The sequence below is a fragment of the Dermochelys coriacea genome, chromosome 5 (genome assembly GCF_009764565.3).
Source record: "Dermochelys coriacea isolate rDerCor1 chromosome 5, rDerCor1.pri.v4, whole genome shotgun sequence".
NCBI classification, from domain to species: Eukaryota; Metazoa; Chordata; order Testudines; family Dermochelyidae; genus Dermochelys; species Dermochelys coriacea.
The window spans coordinates 68629925-68636344 of NC_050072.1; positions in this window are offsets into that span (position 1 = coordinate 68629925).

A 6420-nucleotide genomic window follows, 5' to 3' on the forward strand; every position below is an offset into this window, starting at 1 on the left:
GCCAACACTTCAGTGTTGAAAAACAAAATGATAGCCCAAAGGGCTACCAGCAAGTGCCGCTGGATGCAGATGCCCAGCTGAAATCGGCCTTTATCACCCTTCTGGGGCTCTGAGTTCTTGACCCTGCCTTTTGGCCTCAAGAGAGCACCTGCCACCTTCCAGCGCCTAGTGGATCAGCTACTGAGGGGGATGGAGAGTTTTGCCATGGCATATATTGATGACAGCTGTGTCTTTAGCCAGACCTGGGAGGACCATGTGTCCCAGATTAGACAAGTGCTGGACTGACTCCAGGAGGCTGGGCTGACTGTAAAAGTGGAGAACTGCAAGGTGGAGATGGCTGAAGTATCTTACTTGGGCCATCAGGTGGGGAGCAGCCACCTAAAGCTGGAACCAGTGAAGGTGGAGGTGATCAGAGGCTGGCCTGCTCCCCACACCAAAAAGCAGGTCCAAGCCTTTATTGGGTTGGCAGGATACCACCGAAGATTTGTGCCCCGCTTTAGTGCCATAGCCACCCCCATCACCGAGCTGAAAAAAACTCAATAATTGATGTTAATTTAGAGAATGACACTGTTCCCAGGACATGCCCAGACTAGCGCAATAAACTCATTTCATAAAAGGAGAAGGGATTGCCAGGGAGGCAGCATGCTCAGCCCAAAGAGAAGGGAATGTCTTGGATCCCTCAACGGAAAATTAAATGTCTCAGAAGTTATACGTTTGGAATTAGAGATGCTACCAATTTAGTGCCTACTATATAAAACCTTAGTGTGGGATGTTGGATGGGGACAGATGGGTGATTCAGAGAGACCAAATCAACCACTGGGGAAAAAAAAAGAACCTCAGAAATATATTTCAAAGAATATTGTTACAATTTTCACTCTGGGTGTGTAAATCACTAGGAAATACTTTTAAAAATCAGTAAGGTTAGCATAATATAGTCCTCCACCCACTCCTGTTTCCTCCCCCCACCACCACCTCCATTTTTCCCCCTTAAGTTGGTTGATTATATGTGACTAGCAATATGTAGAAATCTGGCAGTGCTATTACCTTTGACAACTACACCACAAACCCTGAAGGCAAGTGCTATCGGACAATGGCTCTGAACCTTTCCAGACTACCATACCCCTTTCAGGAAACTGATTTGTTTTGCGTACCCCCAAGTTTTATCTCACTTAAAAATGACTTGCTTACAAAATCAGACATAAAAGTGTCACAGCACACTATTGCTGAAAAATTACTTACTTTCTCATTTTACCATATAATTATAAATAAATCAATTTGAATACAAATGTTGTACTTGCATATCAGTGTACAGTATATAGAGCAGTATAAATAAGTCATAGTCTGTTTGAAATTTTAGTTTACACTGACTTCACTAGTGCTTTTTGTGTAGCCTGTTATAAGACTAGGCAAATATCTAGATGAGTTGATATACTCCCGGAAGACCTCTGCGTACCCCCAAGGATATGTGTACCCTGGTTGAGAACCCTGCTAAAGGTCCTTTACCCAATACAGCCAGGTGGGTATCTAGTATAAGGTGAGTTCCACAAGAATGGCACATATTCAAAGGACATATAATAAAAAGAAAGTTCTCTCACTCTGGCAGAGAGAAAGTAAGAAACACCAGATTAGAAGGAATGTAGGATTGTTCAATTAAAGCAGTTACCCTAAACAGCAAGCAACTGTAAACATTATGGTACAACACAGTAACTAGCTGCTCACATTTACCATTTTTGTCTCATCATGTTCTAATCTCTGTGGCCCCATACAGTTTTCCAGAAGGTTCTGCCCTCTGATTATAAATCCTTCTCACACAGGGAGCCAGATACTGGGATAATCCCTTTGATTTAGGGCTTGTCTATGCTTAAAATGCTACTGCTGCACTGTTGTGCCAATGCAGCTGCACCGCTGTAGGACTTCGGTGTAGACACTACCTATATCAACAGGGGGGATTCTCCCATCTGTTTACATAATCCACATCACCAAAAGGCAGTAGCTAGGGCAACAGAATAATTCTTCCATCAACCAAGTGCTGTTTACACAGGGACTTAGGTCACCTTAACTATGTTGCTCGGGGGGGGGGTAGATTTTTTCCCCCACAGAATTATGCCAATTTACACCAGTTAGGGCTCAAATCCAGGGATTCTAAAGTCCTTACGGTTTATCTATGCTGGGCAGTTGTCTCTCCAGTTTCATTTTGCCCTTCTGGGCTTGATCTCCTGGACAATTCAAGCTGTCCTAAAGGCTGGAATTCCAGGTCAGTGTCTGTTGCAGTCCCTGGGCTGAAGCTTTCCTCACTGGATCCATCAAGACTTCCTAAGCACTAACCTGGCTTCCTCTCTGCCTCTGGCCCTTTAGTGAATTCCTCAGAGTTCATTTCAGGCTGCTTTTTCTGGGCACTTTCTAACCAAATCTCCTCTTCAAGCTGAGGATAATCTTGCATTCTTGCTTTACCCAAGTAGGGAATAAGACACTCAGCTGTCCATCAAAACTCTTTATGTCCAGTCCCAGAAGTTGTAAAGAGACAATTATGGCATTAAATATTTATTCTGTACTCATCTAAAAATCTAGAATAAGCTTCTCACCCTTCATGAAAAACCCGCTTTACACAAGTTAAATCAGTGCATTGGTCCACTAAGAGAAGTTATCACACTGCCTAACCATGCGACCAGCATAATAAATTTGGAGATGAATTAGGTTAGTAGTGCTTCATCTACAGCAGTGGCTCTCAACTGTGGTCCACCGCTTGTTCAGGGAAAGTCCCTAGCGCGCCAGGTCGGTTTGTTTACCCGCTACGTCCCAGGTTTGGCCGATCGCTGCTCCCACTGACCGCGTTTTGCTACTCCAGGCCAATGGGGCTGCGGGAAGCGGTGTAGGCCAAGCGATGTGCCAGCCGCCCTTCCTGCAGCCCCCATTGGCCTGGAGCGGTGAACCATGGCCCGTGAGAGCCATGATCGGCCGAACCTGTGGACGCAGCAGATAAACAAAGTGGCTCAGCACACCAGGGGCTTTCCCTGAACAAGCAGTGGACCACAGCTGAGAACCACTGATCTACAGTAAAGCTTCTGCTCTTGTAAGCATCCTTGAACTGGAAATCAGTTTTCATACTAAAGAGCAGATTTGATTGTGTGTGTGTGTGTGTGTGTGTGTGTGTGTGTGTTTAAATTTAACAATAAGGAAATTATTATCTAATCAGCCTGAGCTCTCTTCTTTAGAAAGCCTTGCCGCAGAGGTAGAATTAATTAGGATAAAGTTACATGTCCCAGGAAACACCTCAAGGAGGTCACTGTCAAGTACACTTGAGAAATGATTGAAAACCCATCTCTGCACAGAGAATAAGCTATGTAAATCTTCCAAACAGGAAGCAGCCTCAAGGTTAGTCTTCTGAGTGTTAAAACCTACAGAATCATTATAATGTTTTGTCAGTGGCGAGAAGCTAACATCTCTTTCCTTTACTTTATTGGCTTGTCCCATGTAATAAGAATGACTTTTCCCAGAGATTTATGTAGTAATTTCCATTTTAACAACTGGACTTTGTATGTTTGTACTACTGCCATGTGGCATAATGTTCAGAGCAGCCTCCGTTTAAAATTCTTGCAAACAGGATGTTTATTTAACTACAGGACAGACAACATGTTACAAAAATGGGGGGGGGATGAGAGGGGGAAATCAACACCAAAGAGAGCAGGAAAGAATTAACTACTACTACTTTAAGGACTATTCAAAGTAGTTATGCAGTGTAATGGATGTGAGAATCAGCCAAATTCCAATTGTCAGGCAGACTGAAATGGCAAGCTTAAACTAGCTTTATACTTTTCTCTAGCTTTTTTTCTCCCTTTTCCAATCAATTCTAGCATATCTTAACTGATTTACCCAAACTCCTTTGGGTCTGAGAGTGTCATCATATAGCAACATGTATTAGAGAGCAAAAGTGTGAGCTACAGGTGCTTCAAATGTTAGGCCTGATATGTTCCTATAACTGGTCGGTTCCACACCACATAATATTGAAGATTTTTACTAGGGCTGGCAAGAAGTGAAGGATACAAGACAGAGATGGGCAGAATTGCTGCCAGCTAACATTTTCAAGAGTGCTTAAGACTTATCAAAGGACAGTGGGATCTGGGAAAAAAAATAGGATTGGAGAGGGTTCACACTAATTTTCAAGAAAAAGAAATGAGGTAAAATTTTCAGAAGTGCCAAAGTGACTTAAAAGCCTAAATCTTACTGAAAGTCAGTGGGACTTAAAGGCTACATCCACCAAGAGATTTAGGCAACTTATTGACACTTTAGAAGTCCAAGGCTAAAATTTACATCCTCAAAACCTCTACCCAGCTGTGGTTAAGCCTGGGGGCACCTACATTTCTGGCAGGGTACATGCTCAATGCTCCTAAGTCCTGACACTACTAAGCTGCTTAGCATCTATCTCATACTTAAGCCCCAGTGCAATGCTCAAACTAGGTGCTAACCCACCTATCTTGCCTGTGAGGCCTGATCCAGGAGGCATACTCTGAGCATGTCTACCTCTCGCGAGAGGAGAAAGTACTCCCTTGTGCCCAGTGGTTAGAGCAGAGTACTCACCCAGGCTGTGAGAGACAAGTTCAAATCCCCACTCTGCCCAGTCCAGAGCAGGAACTGAAACCCAGGTCTTCCACCTTCCATGTGAGTGCCCTAACCACTGGGCTATAGGATATTCTGGGGCGGGCCTCTCAACTCTCTTGTTGCAGCATTTCTACTTTGTATACCAGGGATTGGCAACCTTTGGCACGCAGCCGCCAGGGTAAGCCCCCTAGCGGACCAGGCCGGTTTGCTTACCTGCCATGTCCGCAGGTTCAGCCAATCACAGCTCCCACTGGCCATGGCTGAGGGATGTTCAGGCTGCCACTTCCCGCAGCCCCCATTGGCCTGGAACGGTGAACCGCGGCCCAGTGAGAGCTGCAATCGGCTGAACCTGCGGACGCAGCAGATAAACAAACCGGCCTGGCCCTCCACGGGGCTTACCCTGGTGGGCCGCATGCCAAAGGTTGCCAATCCCTGGTGTATACAATATTTTAATATTCACTGGAGCACGGACTGGAATGTGGGTCTCCCAGATGAGTGCACTAACCACTAGACCAGAGCTCCACTCAGGAGTTATGGGCTTCAGCCTGTACTCATTTCTGTTGGGAATGACCACTAGGGCTCCACTTCTTCCTCCTCAAAATTTTACATCCCAAGATTGCTGCCCAAGCTCACAAATGTTTTGATAATTCAAAAGCTGCCAGATCCCATCTAAGAACTTTTCACAACAAATATTTGATCCAGCTAGAATGCAAGTGTTTTAGACCTGGTAACAACAGGGACTTACCTGGTCTGGCTCCATTTCTGCTGCACATTTTCTGTTCACATGCATTGGTTCTCTCAACCTTAAGCTGAGCCAGGCTGCTGAGGTGACTTCTGGCCAAGTTACAAGTTCAACCCCTTCCAGGGTGGAAAGTCCACAAAGTCCAAACATACCAAAAAAGTTTTCTGCCCCCATCCTAGGTTGGATACTGCCCATCCTTCTCAAGGGTCTCTCCTGTTCTTCAACAAATTCTTCAACCCTGCTGCTTAATTCTGCTCTAGATTTCCTAGGATCTCATCAATGATTCACTGCTCTGCTTAATATCAGGGGTCACTTCTTCACCTCACTAGATGGAGGTATAGGGGAAACCCATGTCCATCCTCTTCTATAGGTTGCCAGCCCAGGACCCTAAAAAGTTGGGCTGTCTCCACCCTCCACCCCCACACACACACACTTCTCTTCCCCAAAGGCATCTTCCTTTGCAGTCAACCTCCCACTCTTTATAGAGTGCCAACTCCCACAACCCTCCCGCTGCTAGGCTACCGGGTCTTCCTACCTGAAGTCTCTCCCTCTCTAGTATCAGATCTACCCTCCTATACCCTAGCAGGCTTGTTCATAATCACCTGACCCCTTGCCAAATGTCTTCATTCATTGCCTCCACCTGTGGTGGTGAGCTAGTTCTGTCAAAGATGCTGCTGAGCTCCAACTCTCCTAAAGGGTCAGCTCACCCAGTGACGGGCAACAAAAATTGCAGGTGTCAGGGGGAAATAAAAAAAAAGAATTATCTTCCCAAGTTGGTCCACAAGGCCAATGCTCTCTTCATTCACTCCTTCTGGCCCACACCTGCAGCAATATATACACAAAACTGGCCAACTAACAAACATTTACTCTGAACTCTTCTTTTAAAAAAATATAAACTTCTTTAACCTCTCATGCTTTTACCATAGATCTTAATCACATTATCTAACCCCATCATTCTTTCTACTGTCTAATTTAAATGGCAAGCTCCTTAGGGTTAGGATCATGTCTTTTTGTTTTGGCAGGGGCCTGGCACATCTATGTGCCCTGTTAGAAACAAAAATACTACTCAGACCTGAGGTGAC